Here is a 19243-nt window from a genome sequence, read left to right as displayed (position 1 = left end):
TCCTCCTTTATCTGCTGGTTTGATGACAATGTTGTGATTGGTTTTGAGAGCCTGGATGGTGCTGCGTTGTGAATGGGTGATGTTTTGCTCTAGCTTGTGGGTACGGCTGGTGAATCTGGAATCTATATATTTCCTGACGGTTTGAGCATACATGTCAAGTCCAGGGTAGCGGCCCTCCGGTGGGGTCCAAGTTGACACCTTCTTTGATTGCTCCTCTACAGACCCCTGTGATGACTGTTCCAGTTCATCAGTGATCTCATTAGGATCACTGCTGGCACCTTGAAAGAATTCCCAGAGTCTCATTCATCTGATGAACTCCTCAGTGTCTGCTGCCAGAACCAATGGGTCCATTTTGGTGGTGTGGCAGAAGTTGAGACCCCTACTCAGGACTTCGATCTCTTCTGGTCGAAGGGTGTGGTCCGATAAGTTGATAATGGACTTCCCCGCAGTGATAATGTTGTCTACTGTGGTGCCAGGGTGGGCTTTGCTATTACTGGTGAGAATGCCAAGTTTCTCCAGTGTTTTGTTCTTGGCGTGCATGTACGTGGTGTAGTTTTGTTGCCTTGTCTGTTTGGCAATGTCGCGTAATTGTGGTACCTGCTGTAGAGTCGGTGCATGAGATGATTTGAGGAGTTTACGAGAGGTGCGGTGGCAAAGTCTCTCTGCGTAGTCTGTGTTGTAGGTCGACTTAAGTGGGTTTGTTATCCATAATCCTTTTGGGATCTTTTCTGCTTGCCTGCATTCCTGTAGAAACTTGATGTCTGTGTCAATATGTGCGATCTTCTTGGAGATCCTCTCCACTTTAAGCCGGCAGTTAGTGGTGTCGATAGTAGTCATGATTTGGAGATGCCGGTGTTGGACTGGGATATACACAAAGTTAAGGTATTTTCTAGTTTGTTTTGGCTGTAGAAGTCACAAGATGTGAGAGTCCGTGGGAGTTGCAAGCTTCAGTAAAGAATTCCTCTGGCTTTCTTCTGAGATCCCTTTGGATTGTGTTCCTTCCTGCCGATAATAATCTGTGTATAAATTTAATCTTTTTGCCAAGGGGTGTGTTTATGAAATGTTACTGAATTGGAACCGTTAATTAGTAATTATTACTGTATCGGATTGATTAAAGTTTTCCAATAGTTATTTTAAATTCCACTTTTTTTGTTCATATTTCAATGGTAGTGTTAAAATAAATTTTGTTTTGCTTAAAGCTGAGTGGTTTCACCAGCTGTATCACACCTGGAATATCCATTTCACATTTGCCTTTAAAATAAGAAAAAGTTAGGGTCTAGGCTACCTTCTTAAAATATTTTGAGTGGGTCTGGCCTGGTCCATAACAGGAAGTGCAGAGGGGATCTCAAGAAAGTAATTAGGAGAGCAAAGAGGTGTGTGAGAAAAACCTAGAGACAAGGTTAAACAAGAGGTTCTACAAGTATATTAAGACAAAGCGAATAACTAGGGAAAGAATAGGATCTGTTAGGAACCAATGGAGCAATTTGTGTGAACCAAAAGACATTGGTAGAGTGTTAAATGAATGTGTCGCATCCGTCTTTACTCAGAAGAAGGAGGATGCAAGTTAAGAATTCAAGAAAGCTAACTGTGAAGCTCTTGAGCAGATTTATATAAAAGCGAAGAGGAATTGGAGGTTTTAGTGGTTTTAAAAGTAGACAAATCCCAGATACAGTTGAGTTGTATCCCAGGCTGCAGTGGGTGATGAAGAGTAAATGGCAGGGACCCTGACCCAATTTTTAAATTCTTTCTGGCCACAAGGAGGTGCCAGAGGACTGGAGGATAGTTAATGTGATTCAATTTTTCAAGAAGGCTGGTAGAGACTCACCAGGTAGCTACAGAAAAGTAAGTGTAATATAAATGGTAGGGAAAATAGTGAAGCAGAAAATTTAATCTCTGTTCAGAGACACAGGTTTGATTGGGGATAGTCAGTTTTGGATGTAGGTTTGCTCGCTGAGATGCAAGGTTCTTTTCCAGATGTTTCGTTACCCTATTAGGTAACCCCTTCAGTGGGCCTCAGGCGAAGCAATGCTGAAAATTCCTGCTTTCTATTTATATGTTTGGGTTTCTTTGGATTGGTGATGTTATTTCCTGTGGTGAAGTCACTTCCTGTTCCTTTTCTCAGTGGGTGGTAGATGGGGTCCACATCCAAAACCTCAACCTGAGCGACAAATCTACTCAAAACTCATGAAGGGGATAGTCAGTGTGGCTTTGTCAAAGTCTGGTGGAATAGTTTAAGGAAGTGACCGAATATTTGGATGAGCATAGGACAGTTGATATAATTATCGAGAGTCATAGAGTGCTACAGCATGGAGACAGGCCTTTTGGCCCAAATTAGTCCATGCTGGCGAAAATGTCCATCCGCACTAACTCCATTTCCCTGCACTTGACCTATAATCTTCTAAACCTTTCATATCCATATGTTGTCCAAATGAGTTTAAAATATTGTTAATGTATCCACCCCAACTACTGCTCCTGGAGCTCATTCCATATGCGTACCATCCTTTTGTGTAAAAAATCAAAGTTGCCCCTCTGGTTCCCTTTAATTCTTTCTCCTCTAACCTTAAACTGAAGCCCTCTAGTCCTCAATTCCCCAACCCTGGGAAAAAGGACTGAGTGCATTCCGCTATCCATGCCTCTCATGATCTTATACACTTCTATAGGGATAGGCCAGGTATTTACAGACCAGACCAGTCAGTGGTAGGGAAATTATTGAAGTGGATTTCGGCAAGGACTTTAACAAGGTCCTACATCGGAGTCTGATAAACAAGGAAAAACTCATGGGATCCAGGGTAAAGCTGGCAAGTTGGATCTAAAGTTCATTACATATCCTATCTGGCAAGCATAGATTGGGAGCAGCTACTTGCAGGTAAATCTACATTTGAAAGTGGGAGTCTTAAAAGTAGTGTAGTGAGAATTCAAAGCCACCATATTTCTCTAAGAGTGAAGGACAAGAGTGGCAAGCCAAGGAAACCTGGATGTCAAGGGATATCTGGAGGTTCATAAAAGAAAAAGGAAATATATGTCATGTGCAGTGAGTTGAATGCCAATATTATGGAGAATGAAGGGAGTTGCTTATAAAGCAAATTAGGAGAATAAAGATTGGCCACAAAACATTTTTGGCAGATAGGATCAAGGAAAATTCTAAGGCTCTTAAATATATTAAGAATAAGAGAGTAATTACGCAGAAAGAGTAGAACCTATTCGAGACCAAAGGGGCAACTTGTGCATGGATGTGGTGAGGTCTTGAAGTGAATGTTTCTCATTTGTATTCATAGCAGGGAAAGGCTTTGGAGCCAGGATTTTATTTGGGATAGTGAAGTTTCAGAACACAGAAGTTAAATAAGGAGGGGATATTAAATGCTTTAGTGGGCATAAAGATGCATAACTCCTCAGGGCTTGATGAGATGTGTCTTGAGTTGTTATAGGAGACGAGGGAGGAGATTGCTGGGGCCCTGACCAAATTATTTAATATCTTTCTGGCCACCGGTGAAGTACTGGATGACTGGAGGATAACTCAAGATTCCTTTGTTTAAGATGGACAGAAGGGATAGGCCAGGTATTTACAGACCAGTTTATCTGAAGTCAGTGGTAGGGAAATTATTGGGCAAAACCTTCTGAAGGACAGAATTAATCAACACTTGGAAAGGCAGGGATTAATCAGCAAAAAAAAACTCAATTGTTGAGCATGGATTTGTTGGAGAGAAATCCTGTCTGACTAGTTTAATTCAGTTTTTTTGGACAGGTGAAGCTAGGGCAATTGACTTACATGGACTTCATTAAGGTCTTTGACAAGGTCCCACATGGAAGGTTGATCCAAAAGGTAAGAGTCCATGTAATCCAAGGCAAGTTGGTTCCAAATTTGGCTTACAAATCGGAGGCAAAGGATTATGGTGGAAGATGTTTTTTGTAATTGGAAGCCTGTGACCATCAGTGTATTATCAGGATCAGTGCTGGGATCCTTGCTGTTCATTATGTGCATTAATGACATGGATGTGAATGTAGAAAGTAAGATTAAGTTTGCTGATGACTCAAAATTGTTGTTGTTGATGGTGAGGAGGATGCTCTTGCTGCAGTCTGATATTGATCAGCTGGTAAATTGACAGAACAATCAATAGCATCTGGAACTTAATCCCAAGGAGTGCAAGGTGATGCATTTTGGGAGGAGCAACAAGAGAAGGATATACACGATGAATGTTAAGTCATAGAATCCCTACAGTGTGGAAGTAGGCCATTCAGCCCATTGAGTCCACACCAACCCTTCAGAGAGGGTAATGTAGTGTGATTTGGTGTTTGTTGTTCAGCATAGACATGCTAGGCTGGAGGGCCTGTTTCTATGCTTCATGACTCTATAACTCTAAAATTAGCTTACTGAGCAGAGACAGACAGTGGTGATAGAAGTCTGTTTCTGTGGCTGGAACCTATTGTCCAGTGGCATACCATAGGGAGTAGTGCTTCATCCTTATTGTTTGTGATATTCGTAAGTGATGTAGATGAGAATATGATGGGGGGGTGGGGGGGGGGGAGGTGTGATGAATAAGTTTGTGGGTGACACAAGCAGGTGGTTGAAAGTGAAGAGGATGGTGTTAGGTTGCAGGAGGATATAAATGGATGGGCAGATCAGTGATGGATGGAATTTAATCCTGATAGTTAAGAAGTCATGATTTTTGGAAGAAGGAACAAAATAGGGAATATTCAATGAATGGCAAGACATGAGGGAGCTCCAAGCAATAGAGGTATATTGGCGTGCTTGTTTACACGTCCCTAAAGGTGGCAGGACAGGTTAACAGGGTAGTTAAGGGATATGGGATCCTTGCCTTTATCAGTCATGGCACAGATTATTAGGCTGGGGAGGTCATGTTGGAGCTGGCAGAACTTTGGTTGGGCCGCAGTTGGAGCTCTGTGTGTTATGCTGGTCATCACATTATCGGGAGGATGTCACTGGAATGGGTGCAGAGTAGATTCGCCAGGATGTTGCCTGGACTGGAGCATTTCAGCTTTGAAACTCTGGTTGTTTTCTTTGGAGTAGAGAAGTTTGATGCAGGACCTAATAGAAGTGTATAAGATTGAAGAGCATGGACAAGGCAAATAGAAAGCATCTGTTTCACTTACTGTAAGGATTGATAACGAGGGATAAGTTAAAGTGAAAGGCAGGAAGTTTAGAGGGGATTTGAGGAAAAGAGTTTTAACCAGAAGGTGATGGGGTCTGGAATATGCCATCTGTCTGGTAGGCGTGAAACCTCAACCTTAAATGTATTTTGACAAACATTTGAAATGTCATAACATTGAAGGTTATGGGCCTGGTGTGGGAAAGTGGGACTTCTGTAGGTAATAATATATTTTTGGTCATATAGACTCAGTGGATCAAAGGGCCTCTTCTGCACTGTATGGTTCTGTGATTCTGAGATCCAACTGTGATTTCAAACTGATCTCTGCCTTTGATAAGTGACCATTGGGTAAATTGCTAAAGGGCAGCCAGGTCCCAGCATGGTGCCCAGAAGTCTGATAATATGATTTCTAAATTGGTAGGAGGCGAACCTGTGTGTATTGTTTTTGTGATGTTGGGTGAGAGAAAAACATTGGATAGGTCATCAGGCTGAGCTTCTCTGCATCCTTGGTCATCTTTTATGGAAGTGAGCATTGCTGGCAAGGTCAGTATTTGTTGCCTATCTTTAATTGTCCTTGAATTGAGTAGCCTTTTCGGCCATTTTAGAGGGTAGTTTAGAATCAATCATATAGCTGAGAGTCTGGAGACACTTACATATGTAAGTCTGAGTGAGGATGACTGATTTTCCCTGAAGGGCATACTGAATCAGATGGGTTTTCAGAACAATCAATTATGATTTCATGGTTACTATTCCTGAGGTAAGCTTTCAATTCCACATATATTAATACATTTAAATTCTGTCTGCTGTCATTGTTGGATTTGAACTTGTGTGCCAAAAACCTTTAGCATGGGCCTCTGGGCTACCAGTCCAATGAAGATATCATTGTGCCATTGTCTTCCACTGTGAAGGCAGAGTGAGACCCTGGTCAACATCTTGTCTGAATGACTGAGGGATTGTTGGCATCTGTTTTGGTGTAAGTAGAATAACAGGAGATCTTTTTTAGGTTTCATTAAATGAATAAAGGAGCATGTGATACTCTCAAGACCATGGTTGGGGCTCGTGATTCATTGAAATGAATTAGGACAGAGTTATAATCTGAAAGTGAATCTTGACTGTTCTGAAACAAAGAGGTTTAAGAAGAAATATAGCGGTTTTAGAAATAAGGAAAGATTTGAGATTAATTAGTGAAAAATTATTTACACTGGGGTATCATTGGAGCGTATTGTCTAAATTAGCAACCAGGAAAGGGGCAGAAATCAGGAATGGCAACTGGTATCCTGGAAATGCATTCTGTCAATCATTTTTAATGCACGCCCCTCTGTACCAAGTTGGCCAGACTCGGTGAAAATTGAATGTCTTATCCTTTTTTAGTCAGAACCTGATTAAAACTCCCATATTAGCATTGCTTCTCTGTCCATAGATCTGCCAGACTACTGAATATTTCCAGCATTTTCTGTTATTTCACATTTCCAGCATGTGTATTATTTTGCTTTTAGATGAAATTGTTTAATGTAACTTAAGACATTCTAAATTTTTGACCTATTTGCAATACAACAATAGCTCAAATCTTTCTGTCAGTGAAACAGCAGAATGATCCAAAGTGCACCTTGGACCTCACGAAAGTCTCGATGCACTGATCTTCATGGAAATTGCCTGGGAAGTTTGAATGTGATGGGCAATGTTCCTGCTTCATGTCACCTTCTATGAAAGTCTCCAATTCTAAGTTAGTCATAGACTTCCGGCAGTTCTACATTACTTATCTGGATAACTACCCAGGAAGTATTGGACAAATAAATTCTGGTATAATTGCCTTTTCCCAACACTCCCACTGAATGGCACCCTTCTTGCCCCTCTCTTTGCTCCCTCTCCCTCTAAAAAGTCCCTGGACTTCCCAAACATCCCTCCAATCCTGATTTACTCCCTTCAACCTGACTGATTATCCCCACTCACCACAAACTAACCCATCAGTACCCTACTACAACCCTGATAAGACCTGATAGCACTGCACACCACCTCCTGATACCCTTTGATCTAATTTGGCTAGCCCTCAATGTACCCTATCCACCTGCACTTCTAGGTTACTGTTTAGGTTTGCCATAAAATTTATTTGCTTAGATTAGATTAGGTTCCCTATAGTATGGAAACAGGCCCTTCGGCCCAACCAGTCCACACCGACCCTTCGAAGAGTAACCCACCCAAGCCCCATTTCCCTCTGAATGATGCACCTAACACTACGGGCAATTTAGAATGGCCAATTCAACTGAACTGCACATCTTTGGACTGTGGGAGGAAACCGGAGCACCCGGAGGAAACCCACGCTGACACTGGGAGAATGTACCAACTGCACACAGACAGTCGCCCGAGGCTGGTCCTGTGAGGCAGCAGTGCTAACCACTGAGCCAACGTGTCGCCCCAAACAGATTTAGATTTGGATTTAAGAATGATGTGTATGTGGTCAGTTTTGTATCCAGTGTTTCCCTTAATCACAAACATTGAATATTTCATGTACCAGAGTGAGTGAACAGTACAATAGAGTATGGTTTCCATTTTATTTCTTTTATCTAATAATTTTTCCTTGATGTACTCAAATGATAGTCTGTTTTATATACACGGTTGAAGGAAGCAATTTCAATAAGAAAACCTTGTCCACGAAAGTTGAGAAAATGAATTTTTTCAAGTAACTTTTAGATTAAATCCCTAATTTGTTTAGTGTATCCTGGTCGGTTTATTGATGAATTAAATGCTGTTTAAATGGAAATAATTTACAGACATGTCAAATGACGCTTCTATATATGAGGAAAAAAACTAAAAATTTTAAAGAGCCGTCCTGAATCAGTGGCAGCTTTGAATGGGAATTGTGGCCACCTTTGGGGCCAGGGCCTAATGTAGTGAATTGGATTCCTATTTGGATTTAAGAATGATGCATATGTGTTTAGTTTTGTATCCAGTGTTTCCCTGGCATATTAACTTGGGCTTCAGCATGGTTGTTAATAGTATGTATGTATGTGTTGTTGATTTTATATCTATTTACACTATTATTTTATAGTTTGTTTGTTGTATATACTACATTACATTTTAAATGTATTCTATGACACATTTTTTAAAACCATGCAGCCTAATATATTAGTTAAAGGAAGTTCATCTAAGATAATTTTAAATTTACTATTGTGCCTGATTACTTCCTTGGCATTTTTACTAAATCATAGTCATAGAGTCTTAGAGATGTACAGCATGGAAACTGACCCTTCGGTCCAACGCGTCCATGCCGACCAGATATCCCAATTCAATCTAGTCCCACCTGCTAGCACCCGGCCCATATCCCTCCAAACCCTTCCTATTCATATACCCATCCAGATGCCTTTTTAAATGTTGCAATTGTACCAGCCTCCACCACCTCCTCTGGCAGCTCATTCCATATATGTACCACCCTCTGAGTGAAAAAGTTGCCTCTTGGGTCTCTTTTATATCTTTCCCCCCTCACCCTAAACCTGCAGCCAATGGACTATTAGTACTTTTTGTTGTAATCATATTGCTGTCAGTAGTTTCTGTTGCTCATCATATATTTCTGGATTCATATTTATATCAAGCCTTTCAAATTGCTTTCCCTTCAGTAGACTGTTGTGTAAGCAAAACAAAAACTATTTTGCTTACAACAAAATTCCACAAATGTCAGTGTGATGAACATCAGTAGGAGATGGTTATTAACTTGAGCAGCTATCTTGCTTAAATCTCTCACTCAAAGGTGTGTGAGACTCAAGTCCCCCTCCAGGTCGAGCGTCATCCCAGATTTTGCCATTTATTTGTTGTGGCTGGGTCAATATTCTGGAACGTGCTACACATCTGCTTCCAGAGGAACGCTAATCACTGTCACCTATCTGAGAGGCAAGTAGGAATGGGCAGTAAATGCAGGTCTTGTCTTGGGAGTGAGTAAACATTAAGGTAATGTGGAGTTTCACTGGTTTACCTTATCCAAAGGATAGGCATGTAGAATTGTGCAGCTTGGAAACAGACCCTTTGGTCCAACTCTTCTGCGCCAACCAGTCATCCCAATTTGACCTAGTCCTATTTGCCAGCATTTGGCATTTGTCCTTCTAAACTCTTTTCCTACTCATGTAGCCATCCAGATACCTTTTTAAATGCTGTAGTTGTACCTGCCTCCTCCACATCCTCTGGCAGCTCATTCCATACATGCACCACCCTCTGCGTGACTCCTCAGGTCTTTTTAACTCTTTCTCCTCTTATCTTAAATGCATTCCCTCTAGTTTTGGACTGTTCCATCCTGGAAAAAAGAACTTGGCTGTTCATCCTGTCCATGCTCCTCATGATTTTATAAATGACGAAAAGCAGTGGATCTAGCACCAACCCTTATAGCACATTGCTGGTCACAGACCTCCAGTTCGAAAAGAAACCCTCTACTACCATCCCTGTCTCCTATCTTTAATCCAATTTTGTATCCAATTAGCTGGCTTCCCCAGATCCCATGTGATGTAACCTCACTATTCAGTCTACCCTGCCGGACCTTATCGAATTTTGAAGTCCATGTGGACAATGTCTACCGCACTATCTTCATTAATCTTCTTTGTCACCACTTCAAAAATCTCAATCAAGTTAGTGAGAAATGATTTCCCACACACCAAGCCACTTTGACTATCTCTAATCAGTTCTTGCTTTCCAAATGCATGTAAATCTCATCCCTCAGAATCCCCTCCAACAACTTAACCACCACTGACGTTAGTCTCTCACCGGTCTATCGTTTCCTGGCGTTTCCTTACAATCTTTCTTAAATAATGGCACCACATTAGCCATCCGTCAATCTTCTGGCACCTTACCTGTGGCTGTTGATGATACAGATATCTCAGTAAAGGGCCCAGCAGTCTCTTCCCTAGTTTCCCACAAATCAAACCTGGGTGCCTACTGCCTCTCCGTGCCAGGGACCCGGGTTCAGTTCCACCCTCAGGCGACTGCCTGTGTGGATATTTGTTTGCATGTTCTCATAGTGTCTGTGTGGGTTTCCTCCGGGTGCTCCGGTTTCCTCCCACAGTCCAAAGATGTGCAGGTCAGGTAGATTGGTCATGCTAAATTGCCCATTATGTCCAGGGCTGTGCAGGCTAGATGGATTAGCTATTGGAGAATGCAGGATTACAAGGATTGGGCAGGGCAGGTGATTTCTGGGTGTGATGCTTCTCCATAGGGTCAGTGTGGTGTTGATGAGCTGAATGGCCTGCTTTCACACTGTAGAGAATCTATGATTCTGGGAAACACCTCATCAAGTACTGGGATATATATTTATACACTTTAAGACATCCAGTTCCATTTCTTCTGGAATATGAACTCTTTTCAAGACGTCACTATTTATCTTGCAAAGTTCCCTATCTTCTATGTCCTTTTCAACAGTGAAATATTTGTTTACTATTTTACCCATCTCCTATGGTTTCACACAGAGATGGCCACATTGATCTTTGAGGATCTGATTTCCAGCAACCACAGTTCTCTCGGTTTGTATTTGGATCATAAAGAGCCCTATTCTCTCCATAGTTACTTTTTTTGATCTTAATGTACTTATAGAATCTCTTCTGGATTCTCCTTAACTTTATCTGTCGAAGCTATCTCATGTCTGTTTTTGCCCTCCTGATTTCTCTCAGTAAACCCTTCCTGCCCTTATGCTCCTTGAGGGATTCATGTGATCCCAGCTGTCAAGGTTTAACATATGTCTCCTTTTTTTTTGACCAGAGCCTCAATTTCTCTAGTCTTCCAGCATTTCCAGCCCTTCACAATAACAGGAACATAAAATCTTTGTACTCTCGTAATTTCATTTTTAAAGGCCTCCCTCTTTCCAACTGTCCCTTATCTGCGAAAAGTTTCCCCCAATCAAGTTTTGAAAGTTTGTCTCTAATACTGTAAAGCTGGCCTTACTCCAATTTAGAACTTAAACTTATTCATCAGTTCTATCCTTTCCAATAACTCTCTTTTTAAAACCATTACAATTATGATCACTTGCTCCAAAGTGCTTCCCCACTGATCTTTCTGTACTTGCCCTGCCTTATTTCCCAGCAGAAGGTCAAGTATTGCTCCTTCTGTAATGGGTACATCCATATATTGAGTAAGAAAGTTGTCTTGTACATACTTAATAAATTCCTCTCCATTCAAACCCTCAACCCTGTGACAATCCTGCTCAATGTTTGGAAAGTTAAAATCCCCTACCATTACAACCATATTAATCTTACAGATATCTGAGATCTCCCTACATATTTGCTTCTCAATTGCCCACTGACTACTGGAGGCCCTGTAATACAAAGTCAAAAAGTGTGGTGCTGGAAAACCACTGCCAATCAAGCAGCATCTGAGGAGCTGGAGAGTCGACATTTTGGGCAGAAGCGCTTCATCTGGAATAGTTTATGCCTGAAATGTTGACTCTCCTGCTCCTCCGATGTTGCCTGACCTGCTGTGCTTTTCCAGCATCACACTTTTCGACTTTGACACTACATCATCTGCACTTGACATTTTGACCTCTATTACAATCCCAACAAGGTAATCATCCCTTTCTTATTTCTCAATTCCACCCATATAACTTCACTGGACAGTCTCCTAGCAATATGCTCCTTCAGTACAACCATAAATGCCACTCCCCCTCCTCTCTTGTCTCCTTTTCTGCCCTTCTTATAATATCTATACCCTAGGACATTAAGCTGACAACTCTGACCATTCCTGAGCCACGGTTCTGTAATAGCTGTGATACCCCAGTCCAATATTCCCAAACGTGCTGTTGGTTCATCTGACTTATCTGCATTGAAGTAAATGCAGATTATCAGTCTTGCCTTGTTCTCTGCCAAGGTCTCATCTGCCTTGATCATTTGACTTGCTTCTCTTATCTACTGTACCAGGCTCAGCCTTTTTTCTCACAATTTGTGATAGTGAGATGCTATCATTGTTTCCCCTTCCCCCCCCCCCCAAAAAAAACTAATTTAAAGCTTTCCAGATATCTGAGATCTCCCTACATATTTGCTTCTCAATTGCCCACTGACTACTGGAGGCCCTGTAATACAAAGTCAAAAAGTGTGGTGCTGGAAAACCACTGCCAATCAAGCAGCATCTGAGGAGCTGGAGAGTCGACATTTTGGGCAGAAGCGCTAGAAGTCTCCCCACAAGGATATTGATCCCTTCCAATTCAGATGGAACCCACCTTCTACTCATTGCTACTCCTGAAAGAGATCCCAATGGTCCAAAATGTGAATCCTTACCCCCTGCAACAGCTCCTCAGCCATGCATACATCTGCTGTATTCTCCTGTTCCTACTCTCACTAGCATGTGGCATCAGTAGCTGTACTACCATCAAGGAGCTACCTTTTAACCTCCTGCCTAGTTTCCTATATTCTCTCATTTTTCTCCCCTTTTGAGAATATTCTGCACCCTCTCTGAGATACTTTGACTCTGGCACCAGGAAAGCAGCACACCATCCTGATGTCTCACTTGTGCATGAAGAAATGTCTGTCTGTGCCCCAGACTCGAGAGTCCCCCGTAACAATTGATCATTTGGTTCTGAGCATCTTGTGTGGAAGGACCATTCCAGTTGAGTCCATAAATCTTTGTGACTTAGTCAAAACAAAATTGACATAAATGCTCATCGTTGGATGTGGTTTAAATGGTCTCCAGTTCTTAATAACTGGGAGGAGACCAGTCAATTGACAAGAGGTTTTGGCAGTATGCAGTTTTGCCCCTTGTGATACAAGACTCCTAAAGGACAAGGAATTGAAGAGAAAATAATAATGGATATTTTGATTATTCCCTATTCCTAATTATCAAAAAAATTATGATATTATAGAAAATATATTAATAGACTATTAACATAATATTTTGTGATGTTGTGGAATATTGGTTAATGGGTATTAAACATAGTAACTCTTTTGGGGAAAAGAAAAACATTACTGGACATCATTTGTAAGATGTAGTATATAAAAGTATACAGGTCATATCATTAATATAAGCAGTGTAATGGTCCATGACAGCAAGTGCACCTTCTGCAAATATGGTGTCATCTAATGTAACCTTCATATCAAAGTTAAACTGAGACCCTATCTATCCCTTGTGGTCAAGGTAAAAGACCTTATGACATTCTTTTGTATAAGAGCAGCAAGGTCTCAGTGTCTTGTTCAATATTAATCCCTTCACGTATGTCATTAAAAGAAAAGTTAATTTATCATTTACCACAGTGCTATCTGTAGAATCTTGTCACGTGCAAGTTGGCTGCTGCTTTTCCTGTTCCATAACAGTGGCTACATTTCGTTAGGACTCTGGAGTAAAAGATTCTTTTGGCAGTGCAATTTTGTTTATGGAACTGTTGGTGCTTTGCACTAAACAAATAAAAGCTGAAAGTAGAAATTTATTGTAGATACTGCAATGCTATTTGAAAAGATGCCAAGATATATCTTCACGCCCTCAAAATAATACATTGTTTCTTGTGAAAGAAAATCTATGGACTAATAATGGCTTCTTCACCATAGCCAGGATATGCCTGAACTACTAATGCAGAGAAAGTAGTAGTGAAGGAGCTATTAATTAATTACTGCAATGATTTCAATGATGCACATCTATAACCAATTTCAAGACATTTTGAACAGAATGGATACCTTGCTTGTTTACTGTTTGCTGTCTTGTTGCCTGATTGCTGTGACTTGTAGAAATCCAGATTAGGACAAAGATGTCATTGGTTAAATGCACTTGAAGTGTCCAGCGCTCCTTCCATATTTTCTCAGCTTTCAAACAACTGTCTGCTTTTTCTCTGTTTATTTAGTAAGACAAGGCTTCAGGCTATTATTATGGCCTTGGTATGTAGAATCTCCTGTTTTAATTGGCAAGGCTTAACTGAACTTTGTCACAACTTATGTTTATTAACTGCAGGTCTTAGATTACACTTGTGGTTGGAATGACCACTTACAGTAGTTTAATGGTTTTCCCTTCGACTGGTCTTAAATTAGTGCCGTACATATGCACATGCGAAGTAAGTAGCAATTTTCCTCTTGCAGCTATTGCATTGTTTTCTCTGCAGGAATTTAAAACAAGAAGACATTAGAATTAAGGATGCATAGGGCTTTTATCCTATGAAGGGAGTTACCATCCGGAACATGCTCTCTCCCAGAAATCTGCTGAGACTAGGAGTCAATTAAAAATTTCAAAATTGAGGTTCGTAAAAATTCTTAGTAATGAACTGAAAATGCTGGAAGTTTTCAGGGCTTTTCCATTTACCATATAGTTTGCTCTTGAATCAGATCTTCCCAAATGCATCACCTTGCATTTGCCGGAATGAACTCCATCTGCCATTTATTCTGCTGCATTCACTGACAGTCCCCTTCACTATCTGCTACTCCATCAATCTTAGTGTCATCTACAAACTTGCTAGTCAGACCACCTATACCTTCCTCCAGATCTTTTATGTATATCACAAACAACAGTGTTCCCAGCATGGATCATGTGGAACACCACTGGTTACAGCTGAGAAACTCCCATCTCCTGTTGTCCAGCCACTTCTCTATCCATCTAAGTAGTTGACCCTGGACCCCATATGACTTCACTTTCTCCATTAGCCTACGATGGGGAGTCTTATCAAAAGCCTTACTGAAATCCATGTATATGTCCTCCACAGCCCTTCCCTCATCAATCAACTTTGTCACTTCCTCAAAGAATTCTATTAAGTTGGTAAGACAGGACCTTCCCTGCACAAAGCCATGTTGCCTATCACTGACAAGCCTGTTTTCTTCCAAATGTAAATAGATCCTATCCCTCAGTACCATCTCCATCAGCTTCCCTACCACTGACATCAGGTTCACCGGTCTAAATTACCTGGATTATCCTTGCTACCCTTCTTAAACAAGGGAACAATCTTAGCCATCTTATTTCTGTCCTCTGCGACTTCACCTGTATTCAAGGATGCTGCAAAGATATCTGTTAAGCCCCCAGCTATTTCCTATCTCACTTCCCTCCATAACTGGGATTGATGCCATCCACTTGTCCACTTTTAATGCCTTTTAGAAAACCCAACACTTTCTCCCTCTTTATGCCAACTTGACTGAGAGAAATGAAACATTATCCCTACTCTCAACATCCCTCATATCCCTCTCTTCGGTGAATACTGACACAAAGTACTTATTAAGAATCTCACCCATTTTCTCTGATTCCACGCATAACTTTCCTCCTTTGACCTTGAGTAGGCCAACCCTCTCTCTAGTTACTTTCTTGCTCATTGTATACAAATAAAAGGCTTTGGGATTTTTCTTAACTCTGTTTGCTAAAGATATTTCATGATCCCTTTAACCCTCTTAATTCCTTGTTTCAGATTGGTCCTACTTTCGGAATATTCTTCCAAAGCTTCATCTGTTTTCAGTTGCCTAGATCTTATGTATGCTTCCTTTTTCCTCTTAGCTAGTCTCACAATTTGATCTGCCATCCATGGTTCCCTAGTCTTGCTATTTCTATCCCTCATTTTCACAGGGACATGTCTGTCCTGCACTCTAATCAACCTCTAATCAGCAATCAATTTTGCTTTAAGGGAAGCAAAATTACTAAAAGGCCATCTGAAGAGTAGCAAGCAGATGAAGCAGTGGTGAGCAAACTAAATGATTAAAAATAAACAAAAGCAGAATACATTTTAAATTCAGATTTCTGGCATATGCAAAATTTTAGTTTTTGCCAGGCAAGGGATGATACTGCTGCCAGTGGCAATTTTTGGTATGTACAACAAACTTTGTTTTCGCCTGCATTCTCTAAACCAGCAAAAATTATGTAACTCAAATACTGAATGTTTACTGTATTATCATGATGTCAGAGTAGTCATTTGAGGGTGCAAATAAAACGGCTGTCTGCTAGTAAATTTTATTTAAGGCAAAATTGCATTACTATTTGTGATCTATGCTGAAAATAAAGTGTAACAGCGATATGTATACCTCCTGCATACATTTCTATTACTTATTGTATGGTTTTACATTAATTATGTGAATCTCTTGATCAATCAGAACATTTGGTCAACGAGTACACTAATGACCAGTTTGCTGTAATATGTGAAAGTAAAATCATTTCCATAAACACAGTACATGACTTACATGATACTTTCTAGAAAGAGACTGCAGCTTCTCTCTCCAAATTAGGAACAAGCTGAAGGGCAATCTTTTTCCTGTGTCATCATTTGCCTTTTCAAATAAACAACGTGGGAGTATTTGAGCATTTAGACCATAAGATGTCGAAGACAGTCATTTAGCCCATTGAGCTTACTCTGCCACTCATGACGATCATGACTAATCTGATCATTCACAACACAAAAAAGATACTGTCGCAGTGCTGTTGAGAAGTGAATTCTAGGATTTTGTCCAAGTGACATTCATTGATTCGCAATATAGTTCTAAGTTAGATTGATGTGAGTCTTGAAGGGGATCTTGCAGGTGACAGTATTTCCATACATTTGCTGTCATTATTCTTTTGAGTGAGAGAGTTTCGATGCCTTGGTAAGTTGTTGCAGTTCTGATGATCTGGACAAGGCAGGAGGCTGTTTTAGTAGAGTGATAATGTTCTTATCTCTTGGCTAGGAGGCCTGGGTCCAAGTCCCACCAGCCCTAGAAGTGTGTCCTAACACATCTAATATTTTCCAAAAACCCTGTTCAGATATATTAGGATACACCTGTGGGACTTGAACCCAGACTTTTTAGACCAGAGGCAGGAACACTACCACTATGTCACAAGAGCCCCTTGTAGCACATCTGAACAGATTGCATTCACATGTAGACTTTTTAATCAAATTAACAAAAGAGTCCCAAAATAAAAACTAGCTTGCTAGGTCATGAATTTGATTTTTGCACTTTGGTTTACTATGATGGTTATTCACTGAAAATAATCATTCGGTGGCCAGCGTTCTTTTAACAAAAGAATGCATCTTTTATTCTCCAAAAGATAATAAAGCTAAATGTGTTACAATTTGTTTAACGTAAACAGTAAAACCAAAAATTCAACCATTTTCCTAACAATGTCCTCTTATTGATATTCCGTCCCGGCGAAGTATTACCTTAACTCTTTGAATTTTTTCTCTCATGACTCTTTCTAGCCCTCTCCCTCAAAGTTAAATCAGCTTGATACTTTTGTTTTTGGATTTAATGGTTTGAAAACTTTGACAAATAACCTGCCTTTTAGATATGAAACTTCTTATTTTAAATCCTGATTCTTGCCTCTGATCATCTGCCTTTGTGTCATTGTAAAACTCAACTTCTAGAGATTAGCACTATATTGTCTTTACTCCTACTGCAATCTTAGTGATTCCAAAACTTCAGGAACCTTCAGTGAGACAATTCTACACATTCTGTTCAATTCCAAGTTTTTCCAGTTTTCAGATCCTGATCTATTCAAATCGAGAAAATTCTCACCCTTGCAATATATTTCTGCCAGATCCAACTTAATACCCTACACCCAAGAGTTCCTTCATTTGTGCTATACTCATGATGTCTCTGTCACCGGTTAGTGCTAGTAAATGCCAGGTAATGCATTCAACCAAGCAGCTGTGACAGTTATCATAGTGAAATTGCACACATTGATCCTGAAAGTATGAATGAAAAGGCAACAATTTAAGCTTTGGTTCTGAAAAAAACAAATGTGTTTCTTGGAGTATTATCGTGTGTTGTTTTAAAACAGCGTAGCCTGAGATTCTTACCATGCGACACAGTTCCTCCTCCTCCAACACGCATAAAATGTTGTACTCCACTACTTAGTGCACATCAAAATAAAAATGGCACTCTCTTGATACAGGAACCAGGACATCACACTTTGGAAAGTTATTACAGTTTTGACCAGAAGTGACATGAGCAATTAAGCACAGACATCGCCTTCACAATAATATGACCTTAAAGGAATACAGCTTCACCCATGAAGTCAAATAATGTAAACAGCATTATATTGTTCTTGTAAAACAATTCATCATGATGCACCAAACCTTCATAGAAATAGTAGTAGGGAATTTCAGCCCCTCAAACCTGTTCTGCCATTCAATGGCTGATCTTTGGCCTAACTCCACATCATTGCCTTTGGCCCAATCCTTTAATATCTTTGCTTAATAAAAACATATTTGTCTCAGATTTAAAATTAACAACTGATCTAAGCATCCACTGTCATTTGGAACAGAGTTTCAAATATCTGCCACTCTTTGTAGATAGAAATGCTGCTGAATAATTGTTTTGGCCCTAATTTTCATACTGTCCCGGTTTGCCCGATCAGTAGAAATACTTTATCTATCCTGTCATTTCCTGTTAATACCTTGAAGACTTGGATCAGATTAACCCTTAACCTTCTAAATTATAGAGAAAGTAGGCCTAACTTCTGTAGTCTGGCCTCATAACTTAATTCCTAAAGCCCAGGTATCATTCATGTAAACGTACACTGTATTCTCTCCAAAACCAATATATACCTCCTCAGGTGTGATGCCTAGATCTGCTCATAGTACTCCAAGTGGGGTCTAACTAGGGATTTGCATAACTGCAGCATAACTTCTGCATCCTTATATTCCAGTCCTCTTGGTATAAAAATCAGCATTTGATCAGCTTTCTTGATTATTTTCTGCACCTGTTTGTGGCATTTTAAAAATCTATATGCACCTGAACTCCCAAGTCTCGTTGGAAATGCACTGTATTTAAATTTACACCACCCTGATCTATCCTTTTTTGATCGTCTCATTTGCTTACATTGAAATTCATCTGCCATAATTTTGCTCATTCACTTAGTGTAAAATTACAAAGGATATTTGTGGACTACAATCTATAATGTCTACGGTGCTGGCTAACTTCTTGATCAGCACATTTGGATATCTGACTTTCTTACCATTAGCCAAGTTGTTAATAAATAATGTGAATAATTCAAGCCCTAATATAAATGCTTGTGGGAGACTACTAGTCACATCCTGCCAATTTGAGTACCTACCATTATTTCTGTCTGCTTTATGTTGCCTGCCATTCAATCAATTTCCCAACCATGTCAGTAATTTGCCATCAATTCCGACACTACCTACCTTAGTTAACAGTTTCTTATGTGGGACTTTATCACATACCTTCTGGAAGTCCATATAAACATCATCCATAAATATTCTCCTGCGAACTTGTTGACCATCAAGCAAGTGA

General features: G+C 40.2%; 1 protein-coding gene across 14 annotated transcripts in view; it reads left to right on the top strand.

Annotated features, from left to right (window-relative positions):
- LOC140495763 (muscleblind-like protein 3) overlaps positions 1-19243 on the top strand; it is a 287745-nt gene that overhangs the window by 181908 nt on the left and 86594 nt on the right. The gene's annotated exons all lie outside the window — the stretch shown is intronic.

The sequence above is a fragment of the Chiloscyllium punctatum genome, chromosome 25 (assembly GCF_047496795.1).
Source record: "Chiloscyllium punctatum isolate Juve2018m chromosome 25, sChiPun1.3, whole genome shotgun sequence".
NCBI lineage: Eukaryota > Metazoa > Chordata > Chondrichthyes > Orectolobiformes > Hemiscylliidae > Chiloscyllium > Chiloscyllium punctatum.
The sequence above is the reverse complement of the archived record's forward strand: the minus strand, read 5'-3'. Positions and strand labels throughout refer to the sequence as shown.